Source organism: Varroa destructor, unplaced genomic scaffold, assembly GCF_002443255.2.
Source record: "Varroa destructor unplaced genomic scaffold, Vdes_3.0 BEIS01000007.1, whole genome shotgun sequence".
NCBI classification, from domain to species: Eukaryota; Metazoa; Arthropoda; class Arachnida; order Mesostigmata; family Varroidae; genus Varroa; species Varroa destructor.
In genome coordinates this window covers 34,847,110-34,870,260 of record NW_019211460.1, presented here as the reverse complement: position 1 = coordinate 34,870,260, position 23,151 = coordinate 34,847,110, and the positions used below count along the sequence as shown (strand labels likewise).

General features: G+C 39.7%; 2 long non-coding RNA genes across 4 annotated transcripts; one reads left to right on the top strand and one right to left on the bottom strand.

Moving 5' to 3' along the window:
* Positions 1-4,589: 4,589 nt before the first annotated feature.
* LOC147754636 (uncharacterized) lies at positions 4,590-17,286 on the bottom strand. The gene is made up of 2 exons (XR_015317909.1): positions 5,142-17,286; positions 4,590-4,952 (listed from the first exon to the last, which is right to left on the bottom strand). It is a non-coding gene; the product is annotated as an uncharacterized LOC147754636 (long non-coding RNA).
* A 221-nt stretch (positions 17,287-17,507) lies between these two features.
* On the top strand, positions 17,508-22,950 carry LOC147754635 (uncharacterized). Of its 3 annotated transcripts, none has more exons than XR_015317907.1 (2): positions 17,508-17,580; positions 18,033-22,950. It is a non-coding gene; the product is annotated as an uncharacterized LOC147754635 (long non-coding RNA). The 3 variants fall into 3 exon arrangements; XR_015317908.1 differs by lacking the exon at positions 17,508-17,580 and adding an exon at positions 17,610-17,655; XR_015317906.1 differs by lacking the exon at positions 17,508-17,580 and adding an exon at positions 17,708-17,847.
* Positions 22,951-23,151: the final 201 nt, after the last annotated feature.

Below are 23,151 nucleotides of genomic sequence, written 5' to 3'. Positions count from 1 at the left end.
ATTTCGAATTGAAGCACAGCAGTAACGGTAACAGTAGCAAAAACAGCAATATCAACAACGATAGTATCATCAAAACCATACGGATGGCGAAACTCAGAAAAACAAAGTATCAACAAGTATATTATCGACAAAGATACGCGAACAGCAATTCTGTACTCCCGACAGTAAACAACGACGGCAACGCATATTGGGAAAAACTTTTATATCGTAACGGCCGGCCGGCAGTCTAACGGAGCTAGTGCCCGCCACTTCTATAAACCTCCGACAGTCGAAAAGAACAAGCGAGAATTTCTTGACATGCGGAACACTTAACGCTGGACAACAGCGCTCGACCATCCCACTGGCTATAGAGCAGGCGGCGATGACGGTCTCGGACAACGAAGCACGATATGAGCACGTAAAATGATAAGAAAAACGTTAACAGAGTATAAATTGAGACGGAATCTAGGACGGACATGACGAAGAGCTAAGAATCAGCACTGAAAAAGTATCCGGCCTCCCCACCGACGTTAACTCGATAGCATTGGGTCAGCTTTTTTGAATCCGCTCGCGACTGTCGCACAAACGATGGAGTAAATATATTGACTAAGAATCTAAATAGGATTTATGCATACAAAATAACAATGACAGTAAAAATAGCCCAATAGCAATGAAAACAGTTAGAAAAAGTGTCGTCAGATTTACTCTCGATAACGGTACACGGATTAAAGCAAATACCCTATGCGTGAATTTCGAATGATTTTTTAATATAGATATATGAATATCTACGTTATATACTTGGTATGCTGCGGGATGTTTTGCTACGTAAGTTGTGGAATAGAGGAACGAATTGATTCGTGCGCAGGGAAAGAGGTAGGGCAGCGTCGTTCCGTACGTACACACGTGCGTATTACTTCGTTGCCACGTCATTGTCTTGCCCAGTGGACAGTGGTGAAAGGCGGCGAGCGAACGGCCGGCATCGGGCAGTCACGGATTGATCGCTACTCTGCCGCTTGAGGATGAACTTGACTCGTCACACGAACAAACCACCGAACATCAGGACGTCAATCAACGAAGATTCCAGCACTAAGCTAGTACTACTACTGACTACTACAACCGTTAAAACTAATAGATAAAACACAGAAAATTAATTTTCTAACGTTACGACCGCCTGGCCGCTATTGACACGCATTCGCCCGCGGCCAAGTTCTCAAGTTAAGTCCTGATGAATGAACGATTGAAGAAAAAGCTAGGTGACATTTTGTGGGTCAAAGTGATAGCAGTTCGCGCAAGATCTCCGTATAGAAGTACAGGTTAACGATCATCCACTCTGAAACGTGCATGCGCAAAACGGACGAACCGTTCGGCACCTGTCTGCTCAGTGGACTCGTTCGTACGAAACAATTGGAAGCGGACCATATTGATGTAAAGTCCCCAAAAGCATATCCTACTAGATTAACTGGTGATTGTGGGTAGGGCAGTGATCGGCGACTGTATAGCTCTAAACGTAAAGCTCTTAAGCGTGACCGCGCATCAGACGTAAACAACCGGAGGACAGAGGCCGGCATCGTTCAAAAGGCAGAAGTTGAAACGTGCTAAAGTTTTCTTCCGGCAAATAGCCTCTAGTAGATTACCGCAGGTCTCATCGAAAGGATCAAGGGTCAAGATAGTAATCAGATAATACCGAATGTTAGTTTTTAGCTATGGCACAGAAAAAAGATATGTTTCTTTCTGTGAGAAGACACGCGTCGAGATAAGGAAGACATCATACGGTAATGACAGAAGGATAATAATAAGGACTATATTTGTAACAATGATAATAGTCAGAGGAAGATCGTCATGATTTCCATCATCTTCGTGAAGCAGTTGGATAGTTGTGCATGTCGTGTGATCGAGCTTTTCCGCTTCTAACCTAACCTTTTCAATGCGACGACACATCTAATTAACTACAACAGCAACCATACCGAAAATACGATACATTGAAATACTTTTGTTATTATGGAAATGTAAAAATGATCGTTACGATGTCAACACGATAAGAGCAGTAGATAATTCGAGTATGACTAGAACAAGTAAAATGCGTGAGATGTGAAGGATCATTCGTTTGCTCGTTCAATTAAGTAGTAATGGGTAACGAAGAAAAATTATTATGATAGTAGTAAGTAACAATGGAAAGGAACATGAAGAGCTGGCTGAGAGATGAAGATCACGACCGATGTTAACGGTGATATCCACAACGACAACAATGTTGAGTAGCAGACTTAACAATAGAAAGGAATAATATCTTATAATGCTTTTTAAAGACAAATGAGAATACCAAAGCGTTTACCTAACAGTTTTTCGTTTCATAAATAACGCCCCCTTCCCCTGAGCTTCTATAAATACGAACGAGTGCTACCAGGACCTAAAGAATAAATAATTTATAAAAACTACTACAACACGACAATGTCGATTGGACTACGCCTAATAGAAATAGGACACGATAATAATAATAATAATAACATACGATTACACCTAGTAGGTCGTTTAAAGGCTTCAAATAGTCACCAGAGGGATCTACTGTTTCTTTTATAATTAAGGGAATAATAGATAGAATATGTGTCGCCATTGCACATGTATCTAACTTAACTATCAATGAAAATGCACTGCTTAAATACGTACAGCATACGTATATAGAGAAGAAGATCCATTCAGCCTCAGATCAAATGCTAGCTGGCCTGTCGCCTGCCCCAGCTTCTTGGTGTCATCTCGCGTATCGCTGACCGACAACCCGAATCAAGACTTAACGAGGATCGATAGTGTAACGGCCTTAAGTGTTTACTTACACTTTACTAGGTCGTAATGTCAGAGAAGTGCGTGCAAAGGCTGGCGAAGGTAAAGACCTTTATACGCCAAAGCAACGAATGCCCGGAACCTGGGCTGGCTGCGTTCAATATAAGATCGGTATACGTAGACAATTCGATCGTATACAAAACCTAACTAATATGCAAAGGCTGTCTCAACATTGTAGATTGGCATACTCAAGTTACGTGCGTTATTTGACAAAGGAGTGAACGAACTAAACGAAATACACGGTTGCTAAATACACTGGACGCGGATACTCCTCCAGCAGTGACACCTGCAATCGGCATCCCCTCGGGCGCATCAGTTACTTATGTTTTCTATATAAACTGTATACACTTAGACTTTGTATGTATGAGTACAGCACAACTTTGAATGCGACTATGTTTGAGGTTCAGGTACGCACCGTCGTCAGGAAGAGACTGTAAACGTGCGCGACGCAAAAATTTTGCATATAGAAACTGTGACAAGCTACACACGACCCTTAGGACATGTGCAGCAGTGCTCGTGCAGAAGTTGAAACGTTGGCCAGTACGCGTTCAGGCTACCATGGTCGAACTCCCCACCTTCAGCCAAGGCTGTGTCTATTGCTCGCAAGGGCTCGGCAAGCCTCCCAGTTAGATCTAGATTGACTTGACACTCAACTGCATTAACGCTCACATTGACAATGACATAATCAGATTAGAGGAGACTTTTTGAGGACCACACATTCATAACTTACGTGTCCATCGCAAACAGAAAAAGCAAAGGCAAGTTACCCTTAATTGATCTAAGTAATTGGCGGTGTAGGCAGGCAGCTGTAAGACAACTGCCATTGTTTGTAAGCATATAATTCGATCGATCGAATCAATGGCAACATCAACAATGATCAATAACAACGGTATCGCAGAAAATACGGAGAAGTTATAATAATAACGGATACTAAATTAGTGCTATTGATACAGATGATGTCATAGGTTCTATTTACTTATCATTGTAAAGATAAAAAAAATCTACCCGAGCGAAAAATTGCCTAAATAGAGGTAATCATAAGCAAAGAGAGACAACTAGATCCAAAGTTATTGATATTGATTGAAATGCTAATGAAAAACATAAATAAAAACCCACTTGTGCAGGACGAACCGAAAGGCGTAGGCCTATCGGGCTCCGTTTTGTCTCCTATTGCACCGCAGCCGCTTTTAGCCGTAATGGAATTAACGAACAATAAGTAAAGGACAAAATTACGAGGAAACACGATAAAAACAGAACGACGCTGATGAGTCGTAACGAAAATGACGCAGATGTGCTTGTCTCGTATCGGCCGGAGGGCTGGCCAATGTGATTCATTTATGTGCTAATAATAACAATTGAGTATTATTTCACAGTGACAGTAGCGCTAGTCATCTTTCTGTCACAGCAAATCTGGCTAAACGCGACGCACACAAATAATAACGACAGTGAGCTAGAGAAAAAAAAAAACAACTCCCCTAGAAATTGCACAGGTTCACAGAATATCATGATAATAGTTCACTACGGTAGGTCCAATTGATGTAAACAGCTGTCAGTTTCGTTGTGAGGAAAAATTTCGAGAGAAAATTATGATCTATAATTAACGGGAACGAAAATGTTTTTTCCGCGTGCGTTAATTGTGTGCCGTCCGATCACCATTCACCGACATCTGCCTGAGGCCTCTTTGTCGTTCAACTTAACTCTTGTTGTTTATATTGATAGTAAAAATAAACGAAGAAAAATTATCAACAACCACAGTAATAATATAATAACAATGATGGTTGTTATTATAAGCCACATTTATTGTGTCGTTTAAAGTTTATGGACGGAGTCTATCCGTGTTGGTCGTTGTTACTATAGCATCAGTAGTAATGTTATTGCGGTAAAATGATTGCATTGAGAATGATAAAATGCTATAGATAGTGCTGTCTATATATACAATACACACACAAAAACACAATTAATCGAACAATGTCAGTCTATTCAGCAGATAGTAGCCAATTGCGCAACTGCTGCTACTATACGACGCGCAATGCGTCGCGCGCCTACGATGAGGGTTATCTGGAGGTCCTATTTAGCCGGTTCAGTTTGTTGTCGATTGATCGCTACTAACGGCGCCCAAATCCATAGTACCCCAAGGTTTTCTACTTCGAAAACAATAACGAAACAAATAAAGTAGAGATCCGGTGCACACGCCTATATACATATAGATGTATATCATCTACCGAACTACTCTAGTGATAAACTAGACAGCCACTGCTGAATCGGATACAACTATTGTTTGTATACTGTAAAACAAAATACAAAAATTAACTTGAACGATGACTACGTACGTGTACGTGGTTAATGATCGCGTCTTTTCTACGTTTTTATCATCTGCACAATTGGATGATCCGCTAGAAGGTTATCGACAACGGAAGTCCCGCCTAAAAGAAACATAATTTGCTATTACTTAGCATTAGTTGCGATTAGTGTTTCCAGCTTCTTTTTTTTTTTGGCAGTTTCAGGGGGGAATTCTAAAGAATGGATAGCTTTTCGGGCACGTCATTATTGAGTGGCTGCCTCATCAGGAATTTGAAGGAGACGCGGTTATATCGATCGACGGAACAAGCGCTTCCCTGCATGCTCATGCCAACGGCGAAGATAAACCTACCTGTAAAAACGGCTAGGGCAACTATGGCTAAGCATAAATGGTAGCGATTCGAGCGCTACGTATCCTGTCGACGTTCAGACCACCCGCGACGTCCGGGTAGTTTTCCCTTGCGATGTGTCTTAACAACACAAACTCGCTGATGCGGACGGATGCCGCGGAGCAATATGCAACGTTCCGCATACGCTTCGCTCGTGTCGACGAATGTTAGAAGAGGACTGCTTATTGCTCTTACATCTGACAATAGGTCATCTCTAATCTCGTAGCAAATGGCCATCAGTCGAATGGTACAGATGTTCGCCTAGCGTTGTCCAAACCGAAAACGATGCTTACTAGATTGCCTAAAACAAACGTTAAAATAAGTAAACTATATGTGCGCCGCGACGTCTCGGCGACAAGTTGCACGCGGATCTCTAGGTGTGTGCTCGTGCATCCGATTGACGAACTGTCGGTACTTGATAAACTTCTTCCAAAACGTATTGGTCACTTTTTCACTAGTAAGTTACGTACAAACACGATAGCGGGTACACTGCAGGATGCTATAGCGGTCTTTCAGTTATTCCCTCTTCTGGCGCGAACGGCAAATGTTATTACTACTGCTGACTGTGACGGCTGTTACTATACTATATACTATTACCCAAAAACAAAATACAATACAGAACGCAGAAATTCGTCACTATATATACATTGTGCGTGTGCGTGTCTCTGCGTGTATTTGTTGAACAAGTAATACACAAGAAGAAAGCTAAAATGATAAAAGCGAATACTTAGAATAGGCTTTAAGCAAGCGTAGAAAGAGATTACAAGTTACAGACGAGCTAAAAAGGCGGATTTACCTACTATTATGGACAGTGATGCAATTTAAAAGACTATCGCCGCATCAAAAAATTCATTATAGCTATAACGTACAGTAGAGGACAGGCGAGAGAAGTATAGTATATAATAGATAAGAATAACGATAATAGTATTAAAAATAATAACGATAATAAGTTAACAAATCATCAGCTGCAGCCAGCCGTGTTGCCCAACGATAGGAGAATAGAGGAAATATTAGATAGGAGCAAAAGCCAGACTTCGACCCCGAGCGTCCTTCCCCACTCGGGGCCCAAGCAATCGCTGAGGTCGCCCCATCGTACCGTTCATTGGCCTTTCGCCTTTTAGGCCCTCTGGTTATGTATCAATGCGCGATCACAACGCAATAACAGCAAGAGTAGTATAATCTGGCTCAAGCTTGTTATAGTCGAGCTCCTGCTTCCAGATGTCCCGTTTGGCCCCTTCGCATATTTCGCTTTGCCTTTGTATCATATTCATCGATTTGATGGCGAAGGTAATAATAATGAACTCAGTAAAAAAGATGAGAAATATAACAGCTATTGATGTGTCGATTCAGGTCACACTAAAAGAAGCGGTAGCAATAGACAGAAAGGACGGTAAATGCGGTCTATCTCTTATCGTATGGTTAAGGAAACCGGCCGGACTGGTCGAATTCCAGCTACCAATAATAAACAAACTACACTGAAGATCTTGTCGCGTTCACAGCGCTCGTTCAATACTATCGATAAGATATGCGCGAACGTATAATTGTAACAAATCTAGAATAGCAGACGAAAATTCACGAAATTTTAAGCGTTGTTGCTTCGTTTCGTGCATGCGACTGTTTTGTTGACAAACGCAGGACAAGAAGCAAACGACTCATGCTAAGGTATATGTGCGTGTCCTAATATCAAACGGTTCGTTGGCAGCCTCTCTCTTCTCTACCAATAGTCTCCAGAGGAAGCTAATTTCTGCACGTTCAGCCCGTAAATAGTTAGCGTATCAAATCATTCTATCGTGCCCTCCCAAAAAACATTATGCTACATAATGGTGGAAAACAAACGAAAAGCATATAAGCACGTATACGCTCTATATTGTTGAATCCCACAGAAAATCGTCAGCCAATCTGTTTAGTGATGTTCAGCATTACCACAAATCTGTAATATATATATATATATATATATATTTGTCCATTACTATGACTCTACTCAAGAAGCGATTCCTAGCTGCAACTTCCTGTCCTAATTAGACAGGGTGTATTCGGTCTTTTAGGATTCCCTATAGATAGCTGCGCTTATACGCCGAAAAGATGTCCAACGGTTGTCTAAGTGTTTCTATAAATGTTTCGACTCGTTTCAAAACTTGTTTCGTCAGAAGTCATCAGTACACGCTCTGATAGCAAAGAAAACAAGCACCTTAAAATTACATACGCATCTATAAACGCCCCTAAAAGACAACCTCAAAAGTGGGTCCGATGACGCTCAGAGCGGCTAAGTGACGCTATATTCAACATCATCTATACAATAAACGAACAATGACAGCAATAGTTATGCTGAATAATAGTAACAATACCATGATGATGATAGCGCGATAACAATAAAAAAACGTTAATGTTACAATACCGCAGGAGAGCTGATACAGCCGAGGGGCAAATAGTCACACCCAGGAACAACAATTCCCCATAATAATATATGAGAACATGTATTAAAAATAGTATGACAGTAAATACACGACACCACAATATACATACATTATATTGACAATTATAATGATCATGACGATGAACCGTGTGACCAATAGAAACGTGGCGACGCAGTTTTTGCCTTTATGGACGGGCAAGCGGGCAGCTATTGTCCACCCAGCGGTCTCATACAGACTCGCCCAACTGGATCAAATATACCCCCGCCCTCTACCCCTTAAACGGTCGCCTACAAGGGGGAAAGCAAACAAATAAAAGCCGCACGCGCTTCGTATAAAATTAAGAATAACACGTTATATAAGAGCGACGATTGTGATCACAGTTACGACAACAATGCCACTGCATGTTAGGTAACTTGCACGGGTCCTCTCATACGTGCGCATAAGCGTCACGAAGGTTCGAAAAGAAGAATGATAAAATAACTCATGATTACGATCCATCACAAAGGTCGCAGAGAAAACCTCCTGTTCTACATACAGACGGCTACTATGCGATATACGATACTAACGATGTCATGATCATAATAATAATAATAGAGCGTGAAAAGGTCCAGATGATGAAACAAATAAACGTAGACGTAGGGAAAAGTACGGTAAAGTTCCGTAGTACGGACTGATACGCCGCCAGAGGCACACATACAAAGTTTGTCAATAAGATAATAATGATGATGATGATGACTATGTTGAGACAATGGAGATTATTATTATTATAATAAAAGAATAATAATTATAATAAGAAGAAATACTATATCTCTCTCTTGAATCATATATCATGATTGTTCTCGTTTTAATAAAAACAACGCTAAATATCCCGAATTATTGTGTTATCTTTAGCTCTGGAGAGTATCTGTGTATTGACTAGACAAAATGAGCCTTTACAATCGCTCGGCTATTAAATGCAAACCATCACCAAGGCTAGCTAGACATCAACGTGATTCTCTCGAATCACCTCAACTTCAACCAGATTTTAAACGGTGTCCTGCATAGGTTTTATGTTGATTTGTATTTGTTCCTTCGAAAGGGAGAAGAAAGAAAGAGGTACAGATCAGAAGATTGCTTTTTGTTTTTTCGAAAACACTGAACATTACATACCACAAACAGTACAATATAATGTCGATCAGCTAACGGCCTACTTATCCTATGAACACTACATTAGGACTTAACAGCTTCTTTCCGTAGAAAAAATCCAGTAATTTTCTTGTCGACCTCATTATTTGTAGACCTTAATGTGGACAGAGCGGTTAGAGCTGAAGACGATAAACAGTATCTCGGTCAGGTAATGAAAATCAGTTACACTGAGGCTTAGAGTTTATTAAAACTAAAGTAACACTAAATATATAAAATAAATTCTGTGCTTTGGGAGGCAAGCCAATTGAAGCTTCGTACGTCTTTGATCTCATCTTTTTCGGTAATCACTGATATTAGATTATAATCGTAAGATTACCATAAATGGTACTGCCTACCTAACCTGCAGGCGTTATTTTATTTTAACCATAAACAAACTTAGTTTATTGCTAAAACGAAATTTGTTTTTAACTTAATCAACAAACAGCCCGTTTGAAAAATTCGGCCCTTTATCGAAGCTGAAGTTCTTGGGCCAAGGTCGAAATAACTACCTGAACTTTTCTAAAAATATATATATGGACTTCGCCTAGAATTTTTTTTTCATACATAAAGCCTGCAGAAGCTCACCATAACAATAACGAAATAGTCACTAGCGTGCAACCCTCGATTAAAGATCGAATGTCCTCTAGATGGCTATCTACCTATAAGTGACCACTCATTCACGATAATAGGACTTTTTTCCACGATTCGAACCTGGATCGGAAATGCAAACCAGATGCTATTTGTAAGTTATGCCATGGAGGTTTTCTGTGAAACAAAAGTTTTACAAACATGACGTAGAATCATTTAAGCCGAATAACTTTGCCGATTATCAGGCCCAGCAAAGATTTTGCTTTAAGGGAATACCGAAAGGTAAGCTAGACACAAGTGGAAGCTTTCAACTGCTAATCGACCTAAAAGGCACTATCTCAATCCAAACTCTGTTGATTTATGTGGCGATAAGCTGGCCACATAATAATTTGGTATACCGTATCCAAACTAGATATATTGTTTGTAATGAATGCGTTTTTCAAAAACAAGTGGGCAAAAGTACCTGATCTGATGTAGCTTATGAAAGCCGTAGCATTATAATTGTTATGAGCCATAGTTACCTATAAGTTATATAATTTACCACTATTATCCTTTTATGTTTATCTCATTATCGAATCACAATATCGAATAATTTTCATCTGGTGATGGATCATTAGCTTCACTTCACTTTAGTCATTTAAACTTTAAACGTCAGTACTTCCTCAATGAAACATACAACCGATAAAATTGTGGTAAAAAAATTATCCCTGTATTATGTATATGTACGATCAATCGTTTGAGTTGGCTTGGACGCATCCGAAGCTCCCAATGAAGCTCCTATCGGGTTTCTCGCGGGACACGCAGTGTGACCTTTGTAGAGAATAAGGTCAGGGACCCATTTAACACCCTACATTTGTACGCACCCTAAATACGATATACGTAAACCTATTAAAAGTTATATTATAAAAAAATGCTAAAAAAAAAAATGCCTATTACATGTGCCATTAACAATACGTTTGTCTATAAAATGATCGTATAGCTTCCACTGCTCAACGCAAACGTGAGTTAGTGTATGTGATACGTTATTTCGAGACTATATCAAGATACCAAGACAGATGAAAATGCTTATTGTTGAGGAAGCAGGCGACGAAAGCCTTATTGAAAACTATTTTTAACCCGAACGTATATTATCTGCCAATGTTCTACGCTACAGTATTTCGAAATTGGTTGTTATCAGGGCGCAGCGATCGGGCCTATTGTAACGAAAAAAAAAAGCTTTCAGTCGCTACGAAGACAAATACTCAATATTTGTTCTGTTTAACATTCTTCTTACGTACGTATAAGCGTCGCCCTTTGGCACTGCCTAAGAGCCATGCAATGACTTAGACAGCTGGTTGCCGTACCACCATAGGTAAAGTGCGAATTGAGATATCGTCACTAAGTAGTGCAGCGTTTACTTCATATTTGTTGCTTCATTGAGCTCTTTCTCAAGCTTTCTTGCAGTACATCACAAACAGACTCTTTGTTTTTCCTAACTAATGTGAAAATACGTGTGACGCACCCACGGTATAACATCGACGTGATTGATTGCAGATCCATAAAAATCACACCTTGTTTAGGTATGAAGGCGACTCGAAGGTCATCATTAGATATTTCTTGGTGACTTAGCCTCGATAGGAACTCTAAGCAGGTCTCAGAGATGTCCGATAATATTCTACAACTGCGTGCCACAACCAAGAAATCTTTGCTCTTAAGAATCGATTTCATACATATAGAAATAAGCAAAAGCACTCGCGTCATTTCTTAAAAGGCCTCTTTAGCTTTACTGGCTAATATAGTTAATGTGCGCCTTAAATCAATGGATAAATGAAATAATTTCGAAGGACCAGTTTCTCATCTAGAGCAATACAAACTCGTAATCTTTACAACTGGCCATAAAGAGCACCCGTACAACTGTATTAGGTACGTTTATGGCTACCATTGTAGTTTAGACCTGAGAGCTTTTTTTTTCTATCTGAGTTAATCGTTGACCCTCATCAGGTAGCTATTGTTACAGGCTGTCCTCCGTGTGGTTATATTCGACCTTTAACTGGATCAAAATTGTATGTGTGGTTTTAAGTAGAGCAGCATCAGTAGTTTCGCAGTCCGATATTAAAGTATTCCTTTTAAATAGTAAAGAAGGGCGAAGACAGCTGCAAGAAATGATCAGTTTATTTTCGGACGGGCTCACCTGTTACCAAACGCGTAAAACCCGGCCTCGCGTCCAGTACGCTACAGAGGGCGCAAAATGTATACTGTGCTTCTTTTATAAGAGACATGAAAAGTAGGTTGGGGTGACCGGAAAGTTAAGTGAGCTTTTAACCCGGAACTGGGCCTCTGACCATGGTACTTGAGTTAATAGCTGGCTGATTACGATAACCTATGCATTGTCTAGCCCTCTAGCTTTATAAATAGGAGTACGTTGATTCCAAGGATCTTCCCTAGCGGTCAGTCATATTCTTGCACTTATCCACTCTTCGATTGTTGACAATCTCTGTTACAAACATCCAGTCGATGTGAAATTTTGCACAGGTTGGTTTGTTTCATTATCAGCTTCGCTTTTCTACTGCTTTCTCAAACGTCAGAGCATTGTCTCAAAAGCTAATTTTGAACGATTCCAAACCATTATAGAGAACCGTCGAAGGGCGCACAAGACCTTGCAAGCGACTGGATCAGCTATATGGATCTTGATGGACCGCCTGTTTAACTGCACAGACGAACATGCCAGCGTACCTTTTTGTTTGTACGCTGATAACTTCGTTGTATTTAATAAACCTAAAAAAACAATTCCAGTAGGCTGAAAACGTTGTCCTGACTTCTAAAGATATAAGAACAAAATTCGTCCAGGTTATACCGTGACATTAAGATTGTCTATGAAAGGCTGCAACTGATATAGTACGCTCGTTTATAGCCTTAGCGGCCGATTCTTCTGTGAAGTTAATACACTCTATCTGGTTCACCACAGCTGTGCTGAATTCAACTGTTTCTTCGTCTTTTTTATGAAGGCCTATAAAGTGCAAAAAACGAGCCTCCCTCCACGAAGAAACATCGGCCGTGTTTCCACCGAATGTGCCTAATCTTGTGAGATTTAGAAGGACGTAGCATTTTAAATAGGCTTACTTTTTTTTTGTTCACGTCTGGATACGCTTTGCCTAAACTCTGTTTACCATCAGAGGACGGAGCGCTTCCAAACTGCTAATAATGCGTAAAACCTCTACACCACTTCGTCTTAAATTGTACCGATCAATTTTTTCATAGTATGCAATAGTTTTGTGCATTAATAATCATTGCCTTTTCGGTGGATTTGCGAAAGTTCCAACTTCTTCTGGCCTAGCGCAGAGCGGTTACGTGCAGCCTGGTCCTGCTGACCTTTGCTCTTCATAGCAGTTGAAGCATATGTTATTATCATTTACCCATTCGATCCGAAAGGAAAAAAGAAATAGTGACACTTTAATTGTCGTCTATCGTTGGTGGGTTTGACGCCCGCAGTCTCAATATGGGCTGTGGCTCCTGTGAAAGCCTTCTGAAGTTCTACTCCTTTATATGGCTCATTAACTATAGTGATTATTACACTATTACAATGGTACTTGTTTTGAGTTCAATGAACACAAATGCTGATGTCGTAACATTTAGATGTGAACATTTTAATGTACTCGATATAGTGAGGATCTTTGGTATGCTTACAGCTAATTACCAGTACGACAATGGAAACCCATTTTTCTCATGAAATGAGCCAGCAACTAGGCCCCAACGTATGCTTAATTGAATTGTCCGTTGTTAAAGATAAGAATCGTTGCGTTGTTTCGTATGAATTGAATGCCAATTAGTTGCCCACTTCAACACTTTGTCTTGAAAGAATACTTCGTCATTTTAAAACAGTATGTCTCTTTGGCGAAAGTGAAGCAAACTCGCATGAAATCATACAAAGAGGTACGCGATTATTGCCTTAGAATAATAGCTCGTATTGGCCCTTTTATGGCTTCTTGATCAAGCTGGCATACTACGGTACAGGAGTGTCGCGACTTCCCGATGCGATCTTGAGGTTATTAAATTGGAACGCGAGTATCTAGCGGCAACCTGACATAAATAACGGATACGATCCTTGATCAACCTTATTTTTGCGGTGGCTGCATTGACTCTAGATACTATTTAGTGAGGCAAATAGGACGCCAGTTCACCATGTTTCGTCGTCCCTGCCCATTTTAACTAGGCGTTGATATTTTTAACTTAAGATCGATTGTATCTTGATGGATTAAGTAGGCTTTACTATCGAGCTCACGCCAATGACTCGTTATTGTAAAGAAGTAGCGGATCATTAATGCAGCAAATAATAAGTAGCATTTTTTAAGCGGTTGTGGTAGACCAAAGTCTACCGGATCCCAGAGGAATCCGATGTCGCTCGTAGTATCGCTATTGACAGACTTCCATACATTGGCCTTGTCTACACCTTTATCGAGATCGCTTCCTCCAATAGCTTGCCGGATACTGGTTCGAAAATAGCATATAGGTGGCACCATTGACATACGCAAGGGGTTGACGCTATTCATGCTACGTTGACGCTATCTTTACTATATACTTACTATATATTTGCTATACGGAAATAGCGGCCACAGTTTTTTCAAGGCTCAGAACGGCTTTAACGAGGACCTTTGATCCAATCAAGGTTTCTATTTTATACGAACAGATGCGTTTGGCACTGTCCGTTTAAGGCCATACGTCTTTAATAATAATACCAAAAATATGATTTTTTCAATGATCCTGAGAACGTATGAGCAGTTGGTCGATACACTGTAGTCTCTATGTCCGACGAGAGTTTCGGTATGACAAGTTAATGAAGCCATTAGTACAGTTTGTTGTCTCTGGGCTATTGGAGGTAGGTGACTGATCAATCACGATTTTCACTACCACGCTTTAGTAGTTTTCCAAAATTTTAGTAGTTCTTTTTGTCTGCCTCTTTTGCTGTGGCTAGGTTGCTTCATTATCGTCTGATAAAATCCGTATAGATACTTCTTAAGCTCAAAAGGTGGTACTTTGGAAATAAGGTTGGGCAGAAAAGGAGACAATTCCTCGTGGGTGCGTAGCACTGAAGGCTATGACAGCATCTAAGCTCAAAAGTTCTCACGGGCGAAATCATTTCGCTGCTCCGGCTTATGTAGATCTCGAACACCACATAGTTCGAATGGTTCACTTGTTTTTGGGCCGTTTGCCTTCCCTAGACGCCTTTTGATAATACCTATCGGTAACGGGTATTGCTTGGACGTGACAGTCAAGTAGATCCTCACGTCAAGTGGCCCAACAGATGGTTACTGGGTGCTTCATACCCCAAAGAAATGTCAACTGTTTGGAGGCTTTGCGTTCTACTATGCCTCTCGGGAAGTTAGAACCGTTCTTTATGGCGCTTAACATCTTCCAAATATGGCGGAATTTTTCCATGAATCAAATTTGATGACAATGGCTCGTAAGGTAATAGCAGCGTTGGTGTTTATGTAAATGCCGTTCGCTCCCTTGAATGCCGTCGCACTCTAACGGGTGCTGCGGGTATAGCTTTGTACGAGCCGCTCGGGATCTCTTTCATGTATCTTGTCTAATTGCTCCGTTTTCCCTTACATTTGTTTTTAGAGTAAACAATGATCATATATATGTCCGATCGCCTGAGCAAGTTTCTAAAAATATCTCTTGTGTTGCTTAGTTCTTTTAAGGAGGAGTTCGGCTTAACATGTCCTTTGCTGAATAAGATATTTGTGTTTATGAGACTGTCGATTTCATCGGTTTTTTGAGAACTTTTCGATAGCACCTCAGTGTTGACTAGACCGGACGGGCCTCCCACTTCCGCGATGCCTTTCGGCGTAAACATTATCGGTTACTCTGGGGGCACACTGGTTACGATCGGTAATCGGATGTAGATTCTCTTCTAAAGGCTTTCCGAGCCGTGAGCAAATGCCACTTCCCACATAGCACACCGTATAAGAATGTACAAGAAAAACAAGAATCGGGGCTTTATTGGAGCGCTTCGTTTTCCTGAGCGCCATTCAATATACATACGTTTTATTTTTACTTACCATAGTGTCACTGTTACCAATACTTAGCGCAAGACGAAACCTATCTGTCACAGTTGTTATCGTAGTAATGGCAACATATACTACACAACAAATGGCATAAGCATATGGCTACATCTTATATACACTATATTGATGTGATTAGATAAAGGAACAGAATATTCACCCGCTCTTTTCACCCAGTAGTCGTGTTTTTTATTTTTGTTTATGTTTCATAAAAAAATTGCATAAGAAATTGTTAAAATGATGTGACTTGCAGAGAAAATATGTTCATCATGAATAACAACAAGTTGAACGAACTTAATAACAATTAAATATCACAGTCGTAAAGTAACACAAAAGCGAGATGTTTACAATATAAAGTTCATGACGAACACAATGAATGTGATACTATGAAGGAACACAAAATTGCCATAAGCAGATGTGGCATGATTCAAGGTATTTTTAGGCCAATGATAAACGACTGCCAACAAACTGAGAAGGACAGCAAGTTTGCCATTGACAATAAAAATATTTCCGTCAAATTACTCTGCCTATAATGTCTTATACATGACACAAAGAAAACAAAACACCTGCCGAACTGAAGGTTCAAGAGTTGAATGTTAATAGGGTTAGCATGATAAAGATCTTTCAGTTGCCTTTAAACTCAATGGCTGAATGAACAAAGTTATTCCCTTACCTAAAAATAAATTAAAACGGTATATATATAATAATTTCTCCGGCGTTACATAGCCAGTGATACTAAGCGTCTACAAGAACCCGTTCGAATCAGACGAGTTCTCTCTGAGCTTTTTTTTTTACTGACGCCTCTCGACGTTGCGGGTCTTCTCTAACGTCGTTACTTCTTACACGTAACAAAAAACGTCATTGATAAATTTTGTGATAAATAGAAAATAACATATGTTCACGAGTACCTAGTATAGCTTATCTTGAAATACCTATACTGACTTTCAGACATTGTGTTCACTTAAACACTTCAGTACCGATTAGACAATGTATTCAGCCTATATAAGCAGCTTTGAACATTTTTCTCTATATGAAGCTCTATCACCTTGATATTAGCCGACACAATATTGATGCCCTAAGCAGAGAGCGCAATGGGAAGCTAGATTTGTTTGGTCCTCGTGATAGTTTATTGGATAACGTATTTGCCTACTAATCCTACTGACACATTGTTCTTTAGGAAAACGTGTTGTGATCGGTGGGAGCCAGCCGTCTGTCTCATGGAATACCTAACGGCGATACCGATCGTAAAATTCGAAACAAAGAGATGATCTTGTTTAGGCAAATGATTTTCCCGAAAAATGTATTGTCTTAAAAAGTTATCAATCGCGAAGTTTGGATGTCTACTACATTTAAAAGTTATAATACAGATTTTTGCACTGCATCGTAGAAAAATTGTACAGTGACGGTCTGCCGCAGTCAATGCCTTGTTTTTGTCACATCTAGCGCTTTGAGGATCCTTAGCTAGGTTTTTTTTTCCTTGTTATATACTCGTAAGTACAGCAAGCATTAGCTAAACATTATACTCGTTTTGTGAGGCCAAACCGTATCAACGGGAACGATGCGGAAAATAACCGATTTGAGACTCGGACGTTAAACTGACAGATCGATGTAGTTCTAACTATTCAGATAGCTCAATACTCATACGGTAACCTAAATGCTTAAATTTAGGAAAAAATTAATTACGTAACCGTTATATAAACACCCTGCACCATTATTACATTCGTCCTCAGTTCAAATGGAGTATTTCTCATTATATGGATGATAAGATGTGGCCTGTTAATAAGGTCCTCAATGGTAGGCACTTGAACGATCAAATTTGCGCGGGACTGACCAGCAGACGACTGTCCAAGAACAAGTAATGCTATAAACAAAACGGTAGGATGCGAACTTTTTTTTTCGATGCTAAAAATCACAAAACAGAAGAAAACTAACAAACTTTACATTTCTTAGGTACAATAACACCTTTTATGTAACACCTAGTACGGTAAGCTATTGTACGCTCGTTGACAAGAGCCCTAGTACCACTGTTTTGGTATGAAGAAACTAGATGTAAGTAATATGTGATTTCTATTTGGTGCATTGAATAAAATAACGGCCGACCCCGTACCCCATACGATCTGATCGTTAACATCATGCACAAAGGTAAAAGCTGAGAATTGGTTAGGCCCAAAAGCCTTACGCAGCGTGATAATTTGATAACAAGTCGTGAGCAGTATCATTATTATGAATTGTACTAGAAGCCAGGCCAAACTTGAAATGCCACAAGAAAAGGCACAGAACAGGTCCTGAAGTTTAAATCCAATCAAAATTCTTACGTGTTTTGTTAGTCCACAGGAAAACAATCTGTGGCCTGAGTACTTACTTGCTCGAGCCAGAATATTAAGCACTAGCACCCAGTGATATTAAACGCGTCTACATTTCCAGTCGAACAGATCCAAGGATCGACATTAGAGTTAAGTATTTCAACTTTAAGCTTACCACTACCGGTTGATTTGACGGTTTTCGGAACAACAGGTATACGCTAAATGTCAGTAAACTGAATGTTAATTAAATATTTAATTTGGAACCCTTTTGACGGAACGGTTAGGTACGAAAGAAAGAAGGCTATAGAACTGATTATACCACTAATTCATTCGTCCTATGAACAAAAACCCGTATTTTTTATAGTGTCATATTAATCAATACTGATTTCATCGAACGAGATGCAAAACTTTCTGTTAGACACGCCAGTAGAACTGGAGAGCAAACAAACTTACGTAGCGGTCAAATGAATTGTCGAAGCTCTGCGCCTTGCGTCCGTATTTTGCTAAACATCGAAACGTAGGTGTAAACCGCGTGGGATGGAGCGTGAGGATGTCGACTCATAATATCGCTAGAAGTAAATGGTCCGCTAGCTATATCTCCTTCGTCCACTTCCTCCACAACCATTCGTAGCATGCCGTTCATCGTTACATCAGCGAACGCCGCTCGTAGGTAGCACCGCGTACCCAATGTTGATATAATACAAAGGTAATATTGCATTACTATTAGGTTGGATAAGGGGGTTTTGCCGTCATTTGCTAATTGCTCTGAGTAAGTTCTTGTGTTTAAAAGCTCTTCCTTTGGTTGTAGTACCTAATATTACTTTCTCACGAATTTAGGCACAAAAATGGATTGTTTTTTAAAAGGCTACTAGGATCGAATAAAGAAAAAACTTATTAAAGAATTTTATCGGGGAAATAGAAACCTTCAAAATAGCTGAAATATGGTTAACAGAAGTTAACATTCGGACGGACTACGACCAACCAAGGTTCACATAGGCTTTTTGCCTTCACAGTTCCTTATCGTATAGAACGTACCTGTTCTTTAAAACTAATCTTTCTAAGACTATAACGGCAAAAAATAAATGACACAAGCCTTAATTGTTATCGTTTGATTGCTAGCACATATACAAGTCCCGAGCAGTTTCGGTATATCCAGATCATCTTGTGTATCTCCATGAATAGTCTTCAGCGCTGGGGCTCCATTGAATGCAACTAAATAGGATCTGATTTCGACTTTGATAGACGTATGCCTTGCTAGTTTCTGGGCGAAAGGGTCGTTGGAAAGCAACTGTGAGCGTTTTGCACTTGCTGTTATTATCGACTGTCGTTGCAGTTCTTCAAATGAAACCCACGTATTCGGAAATCAAGCTTTACCTCAGTCAGAAAATTGGCGGCATTATTTCTAGCTTGCATGAAACAAAGTCTTATTGATAGTTAACGATTTCGGCAAATCATGAAAACTACTGAGTTGCTACTGAGCATAGCTAACTATCATTGGCACAGATATGTATATCTACATGTCATACTAAATTATGCTGTCGTATCTTCATGCTTCTGCGCAACATTTCTATAGTTGTTTTTAAAAAAACCGCGTCATTGTTGTCTCCATAGCGCACTATCGAAGAACAACACTATTGCCAACGTGACTCAAACGCTTGATCAGTGTCAAACTCAGCAGTCACTTACGACTCTCATCATGCGAAAGTTTTGAATATTATCCTGTACTTTCTATGGACATGCAGGTTGCTTTGAATTCATTTGGCAAATTTACTTAGAAGCATAGCGGAGTAACTGTTCTAATAATAATACTCATAATTTATGAGATTTCTGGATGCATTGTGTTTTTAAATGTATCAGGCGCCTATAGATCAGTGATACGTAGGTACTATCCATCAGACGACTACTGGATGCAATGCATTTCGCTATTCCTTGAAGGAAAACACGTTTTCTATCTTGTTGTGCAGAATGTGCTGCTGGAATGCTGAAATGCTTAAGAAACAAATCGTGTGCTTGTACAAAAGAAATTCACAGAGACACGGTACAGCTCACGATTGTGCACCAAGTAGCTGCGGCTGATAGGGATTTTTTTTCGTTCGAGAGCCAGTTAAAGCGTTCAAGAAGAGCAAGGCAGCGACGACGGCTCTTGGCTGTAGAAAATACTAGAGCCTGCTTCGGTATAGCTCGGTTGATAGTCAAATAGAACCGTCTGTAAATTTCGTATATTATCAGGCTCAATCCAAGATGGCTCCGCACTCGAATTAAGCAACTGTATGCCATTTCTTTTATATATGGAACATATTGGTGTTGTGCAATGCCAGTATTTATAACAGAATCACAAATAGAAATGCTTCTTTGAACTGCTGTGGAGAGGGTGGGAGGAAAAAATAAGATGGCAGGTCAACGGAGCTAGCAGAGCAAAGAAACTGATCTGTAATAATTTTTTGACTGCGTCAGAGGGTAGAAGGAGGCAGAGTCACCGTATCCATGAGTACTCTCCAATTTTGTATCAAAATGAATGATTCTAGCGCTAACCAGCTAAAAAAATTTTAGCTAAAAAGTGCACTGAATTATGCGCGTTTAAAATAAATTGTTGGACAGTCAAAGCCCGTAAAAAAGTTCATCGGCGTGTGTTCTCATACAGTTGTCTTAGTGCGTTTATAAACGGCTTAGTGTTGAGGGCCGGTGGCCGATCAGTACCATAACTTTAGTATTTATATTGATTCTTCATTGTGTCTGCTCGTGTATTTTTTAATAACTTTAGGAGAATCAGGCCATATTTCAGATGGGAACTTTAACGTGACAGAAACTGTTCTCCTGTTTTTTTCAGAATTGTCAAGATGATGCTAGCTTGAGTGATCGAGTGCTTTAATATGTGAATCGTTTCCATAATCATCAACGTCATGTTAAGAGATTTTATGGTATTTCCGAGTACGTTTGCCAATAACCCATCCACCTGCACGACTCCATCCTTATTCTTGTACGGAATATATCGTAGCGGAAATTAACATTTACAACAAAAGTATAACCTGTCGATCACGGTACGGATTTTAGCATTTCACATACCGCAAAAAGTTAATGAGAATTAAGTTGAAATTGGCTCCTTAGTTAGTATCTATTCGATTCGATCAATTTATCTTCTATTTTCAGACTTTAATAAAAGCTTACCGAAATTCATAATTTGTCCCAACGTTTTCCAATGATTCTTCTCCCTGGTCGACGTTGGACAAATGCACATGAATCGAGAACGGTTTTCGGTTTACGACTAAGGAAAATACATTTCATTATCACATAGATACGATCACCATCGAACACAGAGCGTTGTTTAATCCGTGGCTGTCGTAGCGTTTCCGTCCATCGGCGGATAGGCGCCCTGTCTTGCGATCGATTCAAAGACGCGAGCGCTTCAGTTTTGAGCTTGTACGAAAGCCATACGTTCGTACGCGATAAACTGATTTCTAGAAGCTCGAATTATATCGTTTATAGTCCTCTTGCTAAGCGCATACCACAGGCCGAATTTGACTTCGAAAAAGCTAATTGAACACGTTGTAAACAAGAAATGGTTGGAAGTACCCGTTCGAGTTATGCCAGCAGTGACGCCATTAGGGACTGGGGCCTCAAACGGCTGGTTTCCAACTAAAATCACTCTCACGTGTCCCTAACTTGAATGAGTGAAAATGTTATAACTGTTACAAGTAGTGAAGACAATATAGAGCTTGATCGACGATAATAATCGAAGATAAATAGGTGTTATTTGTGTTACGTCTGTACTCTGTGTTAGCAACGATTGTTCTGCTACACGCTGTTATATAAAAGTACGATGTTCTATACGCTTCCTTTTTTGTTAATTGAATGCTTTGAAAGTGCTTCTCTCTGTTCCTATCTGAACTACGAAGCCACACATGGTTGCTATTTCTTCCATCGCTTCTTTTCTTTCAAACTTGCCTAATATTGGCAACTCTTTTGCGCTTCATGGATACTTGTCAGTGTGCCGAACAAATGGCCGATCCCTCTGCCCCAATTATTTCTTTACTATCGTGTACCTCTAGCATACACATAGGTCGTTATCTTATTAAGGTAGCAGACTCCCATCAGCATAGCCTCTTAATTGAACTATTTTCACTACTATCTCGAGAGGCGGGCTTTCGTAAATTAAGAGTAACGCTAAACTTTCTAAATATTTCATCTATGGAATCGAAACTGGTCCAACCGGAATACCGCATTTTGAGGATTTTGTATTTATACTAATCCAATCAGATTAAATCCCTATTTAGCTTGCGTGCACACCTTGAAATAGCAAAAGCTTCAGATCAACTTGCCAGTGAATAGTGTAGAAAGGAAGGAAACTATTTTGAAGGAGGATTCATCAGTAAATCCCAACAGAATAATGAGGAACTACGAAATGTCTGCGAGATTCTCATCCTGGTGACGGATACAGACATGTAGCTAAAAACCACCCTACTCAATTTGTTAACTTCTAGAGGAGATTCAAGGAACTTCAAAATCCGGCGAACCCTATCGAGCAACGCAATCACAGGACTAATTTAATTGTAATTGGGGGACCCATTGGAACCGAAAATCTGAATGCTGGTATAAAATTGCAGATAAATTCGGTTCCATGTACTATAACAATAGAAGTCTATGCTGGGATAATTATCACCAAGAAATAATGGACGATTTTTACGGCCAGATCAAGTGCAATGGATAGCTTAACATTTGCGATAACATCCAATAAGGGTGGATCAACTGAGTTTAACTCAAAATATATTTTCGTATATTTAACTACCAATGTTAATTGCACTAAGTGGTATAATTTTTATGATCCCAGCTATATGGAAGGAATAATATACTTCTACCACGACACAAATCCTACGCCAAAATGTGTATCGTTATAAATGCGATAGCCTCGAGGAATTGGAGGTAGAAATAAAAACAAAACTTATAATTATTGATCTTTTTATTTCATTAGAGTAAATGTTATACATGTATTTTAATTTAATGTCAACTGCTCCCAATCCTTTCTTGATTTCGTCTGCTGCGGATGATTGCAAATGTTGGGGGGCTCCTACAGTTGTAAACATTCCTAAGTCATCGTCCCTATTATACCTTTATAATTCCTAAAATTTATATTGGTCATGGGCAGTGT